We start from the raw sequence: 11,316 nt of genomic DNA, 5'->3' as shown, positions 1-11,316 counted from the left end.
AATGCTTGCTTGGCCGGGAACCAACGCCGAATTTAGGAGGCACAGCTGCTCCTGGCAGTACTGTCCCCTCACAGGCGGAGGAGTGCGACACAAGGTATTTGCTCTGCTGCATTTTTCTCGACCCGTCCCACGTGGAAGGCTTTACGCTGGGAAGGGGGGAGTTTGGTGACCTGCCTTCCCCATGGTCCAGGGGGGGCTCGGCTGGCTGCCCCGAGACCCAGGGCCGTGCTGGGGGACAGCAGCGTGGTCGTGGGGAGCAGCACATGCTGAGCCTTGCCCCACCTCTCATATGGGATTTCTAACAGCACGAGTCACTTGCTGTCTTTAGGCTTGGGCTGGGCTGGTCCTTGCTGTCTGCACCCAGGCACGCGGCTTTGCTGTCCCAGGCGTGGGAGTAGGAAAATGTGAACCCACGTAGTGGTTAACGTGCAGTTTGTAAGTGTCTCAAGTAGCAATGAGAGAGGAGGAATATTCTGTTGCACCGTAGATACTATAAATAAATCTATTTCCGAGTACTTTAAGGCTGTGAATGGGACACCATGTAAAAGCTGCTGGTGTGCAGAGGCTGCAGTGGACGACTAGTAATATTAGTTTGTTGGTAACTGGTAACAACCAGAAGTTTAATTGCTAAGTATAGATGATAAAACAATAGCAGTTTTAGCAAATATTAATGCTCCCCTGGGGATGGATATAGATGAGAGATGCATTGAGAGAATTTGCTGGCCATAGCTTGACTTGTGGAGACCCTCTCCCAACCTGGCCATGCAAGAGAGAGCCTTTAATTTCTTGGCAGTGCCTTTCACTAGTACCAGCTCACATGTCAGCTGCACAGTAATAAAGTCATTGTTCCTTTCAATATAAAGCCCAGCTTTTGTATAGCAAATGCATTCCTCCTTCCAGACCAGGGGCTTCTCGTTGCGGAGGTTTTCTTGCACCAGCCTGCCCATGCTCCAGGCAAGTCCTAAGCTTCAGCTGGTCCTCTCGTCCCCGGAGCGCAGCCGCCCTCAGCCAGCCCTTGCCCGTACATCTGTCCAGCTCTGAGTGTGGAGGAAGGGGATTCAGGCTCACGCAAAAGACTGAGCAGATTGAGTGCTCCTGCATGCATGGAGCACACTTGGGTGTTTTAAAACCCAGCTCCCCGCCCCAGTGCAGGGATCTGGGGTGTGCCCATTACCAGAGGATGGCTCCTACCCTGTAAATACGATATTGCTGGTGGCCACTGCACTGAGAAGCCTCTTCTGTTCAGCTCTTTGCTGCTGTCATGCTTTCTTTCCCCTTCTATGAGCAGCTCCTCTTGAAGCTTTGTGCTGCAGCACTGACAGAGAAGGAGGTGCAACTCGGCTGCTGCTGGGGTCACCATTTTGGTCTGGAGCTTACTGGAGAAGCAGGGCTCGGGCATGCAGCTTGGTCCTCCTCACCCTGAAACCTTCCCAAACCGTCAGGCATCACTTAGGACATGAAGGAGACTCCACTTCTTCTGTTTAGCTTGGAGTGTTTTTCCTACGCTCCCTGTATGTCAAGTCTTTGAAGGCTTTTTTTCTCCCAGGAAAATGGGAAGAGTTACGCATGCAGCAGAGGCAGGAGAGGCGATCTGGCAGGAGCAGGGCAGGGCTCGACAGTGGAAGCGCAGGACATGCCTGCTCAGTGCTGCTCGGGTCACTTGTTCTTTGCTGAACAGACCTCCAAAACAGATGCCATGAAATGCTTGCTTTGCCTCTGACGTGTGGAGTGGGTGCTGCTCCCTCCACTGCTCCTCTGTGTGTGTTGGAGCTGGGTGCCTGTGGGAGTTGAAGCCCACTGAAATTCCCATCTTTCATTTTGAGAACATCTGTTGGGAAACCTTGTGAGAAGTTTCCCTCTGCAGAAACAAATAGTTACCATTGCCCCCCCGACCAGCCTTATATGCGATTGCCAGGGGAGTATTGCTTTTGGAAAATACATTACCAAAACCTGGGCTGCCTGTGGGCTAGAAGGACTGGTGCTATGAACTTAGAAGCCTTCCAGAAGCCAGATAAATAACCTGCTGCTTGGTCCCAGCAAGTAAAATACATTTCTTTCAAGCAGAGAAGAATAAAACAGCAAAAAAGCTTGCAGAAATCAAAGCTCCCATGAAAATAAATTGACCAGAATTGCAGTGAAGGAATGGTAAAGAAGGAGGAGAAATTGGGAGCTTTTGCTTTCAAGTCTTCCGAGAGCGTGCGGTATGCTGTGGGAGAGAGGAGAGTCAGGTACAAAATGATGCTGGTAAATTAAGTCATAGGTTAAAGCAGGAGGAATGGCTCGGTGTGCAAGTTCTGACCTCAGGGGCTTTTAATCCTTCAGCTCAGTTTAGCGTGTGTAACAAGGAAAGTAAATGAATGAGTATTTCAAGCGAGTGGAAAGCACTGCCAGATGGGAGTGAGGGTAAGGGATCAGCTCTGCCTTCAGTGCTTGGAGCAGAGCTCTCATTTCATCTTTTTTTAAAAAGCAAAACAAAACTACCTTTCATGTCTTCATCCCACGAGTATCTTTTAGCTCTTCTGACTATCTGTTGTGAGTTAAAGCTCAGTTTTAATGATCTATTCCCTAGCGTTACTTCTCCCTGAAAATGGGAGCCTGCCAGTGGTGGTAGTGTGATCCTGTCATTCGGTTCTCTTGCATAGTACCACGGTGATGCTGGAAGTCAGAAGCCAGAGGCTGGGTCTCCTCTGGTGGCAGGAGAACGTGTGTGCAGGCTTGGGAGTGCTGTGGATGAGGTTCTCCTGTTTTGGGTAGAAATCTGCAAGCCTGGCCAGTGAGTCTGCAAACACCTGATTCTCTCCTTGTCTGTCTGCTGGCTTGAAAGAGCACCAGGATGAACTGTGGGCAATGACTTCGTGCCATGTGAGGTTTGCACTATGCAGCACCTTGACTTTCATGTACAGAAATCATTTATTATTAAACAAGTCGAACTGAAATACACAGGAGAAGCAAAAGCCCCAGGTAAGAAAATTGTTTAATGCACACTTTTGCTGGTCAACGTGAGAACACTTGAGGGGATTATGTGTGCTTCCAAGTGAATGGGATGTGTCTTCTCCATCTGCCTCAAATTCCCTCTCTCTGTTCCTGGTGTCTCCTCTCTCTCACAGGGACTGCAAGCCAGAACTTTCCTTGATCACAAACAGCAAGTTGCCCTTTTCCTGCCTGGATCTCCTCTCTCTTAATGTGAAAGAGGAATCCAGTCCCGCTGGAGCTATTTGTGTCAGAGCCCTTGGATGAAAAGCCTGGCCCCTGTAGGACTGGTCCGGAGACCAGTGCCCTGCCTCCCTGCAAGTGGCACAGGGTCCTTTGTGTTTAGGCTAGTCCTTGCTCTTCAGTCCTCAAGTGCTAACGAGTACTGAAGATACAGAGGGTAGGGGTTTAATGGCATTACCATTTCAGAGGCAGCTGAAATAGGTGGCTGGCAAATAAAAGTTTGACTAGAAGCTCTGTCATGTCTAATATCAATTAAAATTAAATTTCACTGGGGAAGTACAGAAAAACATTCATTTATCATTCAAGTCGTCGCCTTAGTTTGTTTCAATTCAAACTGTTTTGCCCTTTAAAGAGAGAGAAAGTCTATGAATATCAAATTCATGCCCCTGTGGATATACGACCACCTAATCTTTTTGCATTCTTGTGTCTTGTAAATGCTGGAATAGGAGCTCGAGACCCTCTTCCCAGTAGGATGCAGTGGGCTGTGGGTGCGCTGCTGGGCTGGGGAGCAAGTGCTTAGGGCAGGCAGGTGCTCTGCCACTTCTGCAGATGGGAGCGGGGCTGGAGGCAAGTTTAGGGTCACAGAGCAGAAGCTGGACTGTCCTGGTGGAAATCCTTTTCTTTATTTGTAGTGGAGCCCCTCAACGTAGAGTAGAGATGGAGAGCTCAGTTGTGACGCAAAACATGTAAAGCTGCATTTCATCCTATGGTCTACAATCAACAATTCTTCCTTTTGTCTTAGTTATGAGCTGCTTTTTGCTTTGGACATACTTGCCCTGAATCTCTGGGATGCTCAGATGCTGAGGGTGAGCCACTGGGTCTGGGCTGTTGGCGATGTGATGCAGCAGTGCCCGATGGCTGAGGGAGAGGGGGCTGCCCTTCAGCAGGGATGTGGGAGACCTGAGGAGACGATATCACATTAAGACACCCCAGGTACTGAAGAGTTTCTGCTTTTAATGCTGTGTCTAACCATACCGATGCACTGGGTATCACACAAAACATCTACAACTGTGTTTCTTGTTATGCAGTGCGTCAGGCAGTAATTGAGCCTCTAAGTAACTGCTAGCTATTTCCTAATTCCCTCTTAATCACATTCTTATGGCTGTGGGCAAAGCTACATTTAAAATGTTGAACAAATGACTGTGTCCTGTGTCAGATTAGAGGAAAAAGTGCCCTAGGTGCTGGAGTAGCCGGGAGGTTTCAGCGGAGCAGTTGCCCTTCTGTGATGACTTTGCCCGCTGTCGCCGGCTGCCTGCAGCCCCGGGCCAAGGACCATCCGTGCTGCTGGGGGGGGATGCCCAAAGCCCGAGCACTGCCCGGCTGCATCCTGCCCATCTCGGGGATATGGTGTCCTGACACGGTGCTGTGAGCTCCGGCTGATGGATCGGCGATGTCGCTGAGGCCGAGCAGGGCTGGGGGTGTCTCGCCGGCCCCCGCCAAGCCAGGCTCTTTGCAGTGCTGCTGCTGGACGGTGCCAAGCCTGCTCCGAGAAAAACCAGCGTCGAGTAACTCATGGGATGTTGTTCCTCCTCTGCTGAAGGCACAGGAGGACAGTTTTGGAGAGGCCCCCTTTCAGCTGGTGTTTTTATCTCCTCTTAATCTCAGCTCTCTTCTTTCACACCAGCACTCTAAATTCCTTTGGATTTTCATTTTAAAATAGCCTTGCTTGGCTTTTCCTTATCAAGAGAGAGTCTTTTCTTGATTTATCGCTTGTGACACAACCAATTGGGTAGTCTGATAATCAGATTTAACTAGTTGGTGTGCTGCTGACTAGAAGTAGGGTCCAAACTTGCATTTGGCTATTATTTATCCTGGTGTCATTAGTTTTTTCTTTAATCAAAAAACATGCAGCAGTAGAATAATGTTTTCCCTTTCAGCAAAGAGAAACAAGCTGCAAGATCAGGAGCCAGGTAACGAGGGGAGTCACTGCCAGCGTACAGAAGATTGCAGTTATGGCATGTTTTGCATCAAGCTACAGCGAATGCAGTGGGAAACCAGATGGTTAAAACTGTCTTGCTGGCAAGAAAACGACCCCATGTAGGGACTTTGCAACACAAGTTTAAGGTAAGAAGAAAGTGATTGTGTTTGTGTGTGCCCTGAGCAGCGTGAAGCATGCCTGGGGGTGGCAGGGGGGTGCAGACCCCCAGGCACTGCCCCTCGGGCCCCTACTCGAGTTGACTGGTTGAACAGTGCTGCAGCTGCGTCCTGCAGCGCCCGGCCCTGGGCTTGGGCTCTGGGGAGGGTGCCTTGGCCAGCACATCGGGAGTGGGGCTAGCTGCTACCCTGGCCTGGGCTCAGAGCTCAGATGGGCTCAGCCCGAGCTCCAGAGACCCCTTCTCGGGAACAAATATCCCTGCGACAATGCTAAGGAGAGGGATTTGCAGTTTGCAAATCCGCTGGGATGCGGGTGGGATTGGGAACCAGCGGGCAAGCTGGACGTGGCTCTCCAGCAGGAGCTGCTCTCCCTGGGCAGAGAGGAGCACAGTGAGCCCCGGGAGGCACAAGGGTGGCAGGGTGGGTTTCACCCCAGTTGTGTTCTGCTCTCCTGACCCCAGCCTGTCCTGGGGGGCAGGGACCGGCACCCTCTTCCCCAGCACCTCTCTCTCTGCTGCCCAGCAATCCCATGGGAAACCAGGTTGGTGGGATGCGGCTGCTGCTGCTCCCAGGTGGCTGCGGTAGCAGAGATGAGGCTGGGAGCAGATGACAGTGTGTGATACCCTACTACTTTATGGGTATATTTTCAGAAGTGGCTAACTTTTCTGTCTGGATTCCCTGTATTGTTTAGCTTTGCACAGCACCTATTGCCAAAATTATGCAGACATCAACCAGAGCTGCAGTTGTAAAAATGAACGAATCCTCCCGTGACAGCCCAGGGCAGCTGTTTTGGCAGGAGCTGGCTGACTGCTGGTGTAAAGTTCCACTTGGGACAGCAAGGCCAAGTCAAATTCAGGTTTCTAGCTCCATCAGTTGAAGTGGGAGGAGTGTTTGGCCGGTGTGTATGTAGGAGAGTTGGGGTTGATACCACTCAGCTTGCCAACCTTGATGTGACAGCGTAGGCTGGCTGTGGTGGCTGGCTCCTGTCCTGGGTGGCCATGGGGTCCCTGAGCTGCTGCAGGGCAGAGGAGCCCCTGTTGTGCTGTAAGGACAGACCGTAAATACGCTTTTGGTTCTGCTCCTTCATGAGCACATGCCATGCTGCAGCAGAAGGACCACACCGACTGTCCTGGGCTTGGTGGAGGAGGCTGGGAGAACAGAACTGGAGCACGTCTCCTTGTAGCCTGTCCCTGGGTGCAGCAAACCTGTTGCTGTTAAAAGGGAAGTCTTACCGATGGTTTCAGGACTCCACTTTCATCCTCTAGACTGGCATTTTTTGACAACATAGAACAGGTTTGAGAGGGAGAGCAAGTGTTCTACCCTCTTTGAGGTCCAAGGGGGAGCAGGGGAAATTCACCCTGGTGCAATGACACGAGCAGGGTGTGTGAGATGGGATTGCTAGATGTCTGACCTGGTTGTCTAGGGGGGGTTGCTTTAGCATCTGGAAAGCCCTTTGCTTCCCCACAAGGAATGGCTGATGTTTTTTCCCTTTTCCTGCCTGGAGGTTTTACAGTGCTCTCTCGTTGCACACTCAGTGCAGCAGAGAGGTAACACGGTTTAAAGACCAGGGCTCAGAAGCCCAGTCCTTCTTTGAGAGGAACTAGGCTAAGTTGGGCTTTGTCTGAATAAAGCACTGCATGAAGTGTTTGTGCGAGGCGGCCAAAGGTGAAGTGCAGAAAGCAATGCCTGTTACCACTCATAAATAAGAAAAGATGCTGCTCTTTGGATGATGTCATGGCAAAGACGTGCAGAGGGATTTTTGCAGTGTTGATCGATATTGCTTGGCTGTGGCATGTGCAGGAGGCTCATAATGCCTGCAAATAAAATCCTTTCAGGCCCTGGAAGGGGGGTTAGTCTCTTAATAACACAGTGCAGAATATAGATGTCTATTTCTAGCACTGGGAGCTTTGCATGTGAAAGGTTTCAGCTGCTCTTCCCTGTCCTGTTCTTGTTCTGATCTGCTGTGGTGCTCCTTTGTCTGGCAGTGGCTGCCTAAAAGCTAAATACTGGGGGGGGACTCAGGCTCCAGTGTAACTGCTGACCGTTTCCAGCCCACCCCAAAATAGCAGTTTTAGAACTAAGGTCGACAGCCAAGTGGTGTTCCTGTGGCACTGGGAGGGCTGGGGGGGGGGGTGGTCCCTGTAGGTAGCATAAGCCCTAAAGTGGCAGTGGCGTTACTTTAATCCAGGAGAAAAGATGACAAGCCTGTGAGCACCTAATATCCCAGCTTAGTATGCTGACAGCTGCTAAAAACCAGTGCTAAAGAGACTGGCAAATATAGTAACATGAAAAGATAGTTTCCCATCTCCCTCTCCTCTGGGTGAATGTTTCATCTATAGTATTGCACGTCGCAACGTGCAACTGGAAAAATACTGTCTGCTCAGATAAAGTACATATAAAACGCGTGGCCCAGTTCTGTAAAGCCAGAGTGATCTCAACCCTTAACCTCTTTGTTATACATGAAAAAGACTTTATATTCCATGAAAGATTAGACTGTCAGGAATGGATTGCTGTTTGATTGTGCTCTGGTCCAAGTTACTTTGCTCTTTCCTCCCAGGCTTTAGCAGGGTAATACTTATGTTAGGTTTTCTTCAGTATAGATGCCTCACGTGGAGGTCTCGAGCTGGTGCGCTGCTCTCCAAGGGCCCTGACCACCGGCTGCAGCCCCCAGGACAAGTATTGCTACGAAAAGTAGTGGGTGGGTTGACTGGCGCTGAGCCCGTCTGGCTCCTTGTGCCTTATCGACTGCTGCAGGCTCTGAGTCTGGATCTAGCAGAGTCGTTCCTATGTGGGTGAAGTTGCTGTTGCCACTCGCATTTTAAACCTGACCATCTCCTGCTGCGCTGCGAAGGTGAGGTCTCTGTGGCAAGAGACCCAGGCGTAGACCTTACCCTGCCAAGAGAAAAGAGTTTTCAGAGCTTCAATATGGTTCGTGATTTTCAGTCTGATTTACGGCTTGGGAAGATGGGTTTCAGAGCAGAAATGAAAACTTGGTGGTTATTGCTAGAACTTGATGTCAGTTTTGTTCTAATTTTTTGCCCTTGATAAATGGCAGCATTACAGGTATTTTCTCCTGCGTCTGCCATTTCATCCATCGGTCTAAATGTGGTGTATGTCCTTGCAGCCTGCCCACGGTCTTGCAACTGAAACAATAACGGCTGATTTGCCCCGAATCCCCTCTACACTGAGGACGGTCAGCGCAGCTGAGCAGAGCGGAGGCGGGTACGTGGGGGGAGCAGGCGCGGAGCTCTGTGCGCAGCAGGAGGGCATGGGTGGTTTTGGCAGAGGGGGTTACTGCTCCGGGTGTGTTGGGGTCCCTGGCTCCCGCCGTGGGAGCAGCAGGTCCGTGTTTGCAGCTGCCCTTGGCCGTGCCGATGGCTGTTCCCTGTGCCTTGGCAGTGGGCTAGCATGGGAGCTGTGCAGGGCAGGTGCTCTGAGATGCTTTTGTGCCAAAATTAATGATAATGGGAGAATTAACTTTTGCCAGTATTTCTGTGGCAGTGCATCTGGAGGCTGAGAAGATTGCTGTGTGGGAGCAGGGGACAGGTCAGGATCCAGCCGGCCGGGGCAGGGATCTCACTGTGGCCCCAGGGCTGGAGATGCACCACAGCTCTGCGGGAGCTGGGCTTCGTGGGCTGTCGCGGGGGTTGTAAGGCAAGTGGGCAAAGTCTCCGTGGGCAAACACCTCATGGTGGGTTGTTTTCTGATGGGGAAAACATGGATATTTCTGGTGCTACCCCCCTCCATCTTTGCAGACTGTCTAAAACCCGCTGGCACTTGTTATCTTTCCCCTTGGCTGCTGCTGGCAGTGGGACGCTGCTTCAGAAGATGCAGCCAGAGATGTGTCTGCACGGCATGGGAAGTGGGACTTGGGGTCCAGAGCGTGTCCCTGCAGGTAATGCTTGGGGCTGCCACCCCGGTGTGACCACTGGTTCTGGCTGATGTGAGTCATGGACTCCTCGCTTCTCTGAGCACAGGGTGCTGCTCCTCGGCTGCCTGTTCTGGGGCTTTGCTTGGCTTTAATTTTGCAGCATTGCCTGGAGAGCTGAACTGAGCCCAGGCTGCTGAGCAGAATATGGTGCCTTACAGGGCCAAGCTGGATTCTGCCCCAGGGAAGTCCCAGGTAACTTCCTCCCCTCCATACAACGTCCATTTCCACTAGTGGATACTGAATAACACAGAGGAAGCATTACCTCTTTTTTTTCTTTCCCCCTGCAAGACCTTGCTTATTGAAAGCAAAATAAACCATGTGTCTTGGACAAATATTATGATATTTCATTATTCACACTAAGCGTGATAAGTGAGCTGTTTTAGGGACCGTGGTACATGATTTATTTAGCTTGGATGTGGATATAAATCCAGTCTTTGGAGGAAGCATTATAACTGTGTAGGAATGTGGATGCTCTTATGTCCACTGGAGCATAGCCAGTACCTAGTACCTAATTTGTATTGTTTTAATGTAAACAGGGCACCCAAGACCACTTGTAACATGTTATAGGAACCAGGTGATTTCATCAGTGTCTAAGGAGAGCTGAAAAGTGAAAGGCGTGTACCAGATCTTCAAATGGAGAAGGGAAGCTCCATTTAAGATAAACATTTCTTCAGTGCATAAAATTATTGATTACTATGCTCAGGATAAAAGGGAGCAATAGAAGAAATACTTTGTTCCATTGCCTTTATCTCACAGACAGCATTTTGGGATTTCAGCTTGGATTGTCCACATCCCTAGAACAAAACCAGCAGCGATGTGTGTGTTGCATATATGGAGGGGAGGCTCCAGCTGGAGCCTCATCCCTCCTGGTGTGCTGACGGTGCAGATCAGGGCACTTTCCCCTTGTCCCACTGATTTTTTACATAAGATTCTTGGCCAGGCACAGCTCTCCAGGGAGCCCTCTCCTGCTCAGCCACCTGCCTTGGTGGGATGGGGCAGAGTGTTTGGTGTACCCAGGCCTGATACAGTTGCTGCTTCTATGAGGTATTTTTTGTCTAGGTTTTAATTTTGCTTCAGAGCCTGGGATGCTTTCCTAGGTCTCCAAAATGGATAGCTGCTCTATCCAGCAAGCTGTGCTCTATTAAAGGAAATGTTTCAGCTGCAAAATGTAGATGTTGTGGGGCCGGTTAGCTCAGTTGGTTAGAGCGTGGTGCTAATAACGCCAAGGTCGCGGGTTCGATCCCCGTACGGGCCACTGCTTTTACCTGGAGTACTGTGTTCAGCTGTGGGATCCCCAACACAAGAAGGACATGGAGCTGTTGGAGCAAGTCCAGAGGAGTGCCATGAAGATGATCCGAGGGCTGGAGCCCCTCTCCTGCGAAGACAGGCTGAGAGAGTTGGGGTCCTTCAGCCTGGAGAAGGGAAGGCTCTGGGGAGACCTTAGAGCAGCCTGCCAGTACCTAAAGGGGGCTACAGGAAAGATGGGGAGGGACTTTGTACAGGAGCAGGTAGATTTAGATCAGATGTGAGGAAGAAGTTCTTCCCTGTGAGGGTGGTGAGGCACTGGAACAGGTTGCCCAGAGAGGTTGTGGCTGCCCCATCCCTGGCAGTGTTCAAGGCCAGGTTGGATGGGGCTTGGAGCAACCTGGTCTAGTGGAAGGTGTCCCTGCCCATGGCAGGAGGGTTGGAACTAGATGATCATTAAGGTCCCTTCCAGCCCAAAGCATTCTATGAACTGGGTTGAAGGCTTGAAAAGCTAATAGGTTTTTCTTTGCCTTTAAGTTTGCAAGAGCCAGATCCTGTGAGGTGCTGGTATACCTTCCATGGTTAAAGCTGCTTGCAGTCAGTAACCCCAGCTGGGGTTTGGCCCATGCTGGTGATCTGTGAGCCTGTTCCAGTTTTATGCTGGAGTTTTGCAAGAGTTGACACTGGACTACTTGTATTTTTATGGGTGTTGGCTGACAGGCTATTTATGACAGCAGAACTACATGAATTAATATTCATAGACTTTCCCTGACTATACAATACAAATCATGAATGGTTGTGACAGTGCACCCTTGTTCAAACCACAGCATGGC

The 11,316-nt window shown here is 50.5% G+C and overlaps 1 non-coding gene across 1 annotated transcript; it reads left to right on the top strand.

The window, feature by feature from the left end:
* Positions 1-10,419: 10,419 nt before the first annotated feature.
* On the top strand, positions 10,420-10,493 carry TRNAI-AAU (transfer RNA isoleucine (anticodon AAU)). Its single transcript has one exon. It is a non-coding gene; the product is annotated as a tRNA-Ile (tRNA).
* Positions 10,494-11,316: the final 823 nt, after the last annotated feature.

This window comes from Accipiter gentilis, chromosome 23 (genome assembly GCF_929443795.1).
Source record: "Accipiter gentilis chromosome 23, bAccGen1.1, whole genome shotgun sequence".
NCBI lineage: Eukaryota > Metazoa > Chordata > Aves > Accipitriformes > Accipitridae > Astur > Astur gentilis.
This window is presented reverse-complemented; position numbering and strand designations above follow the sequence as displayed.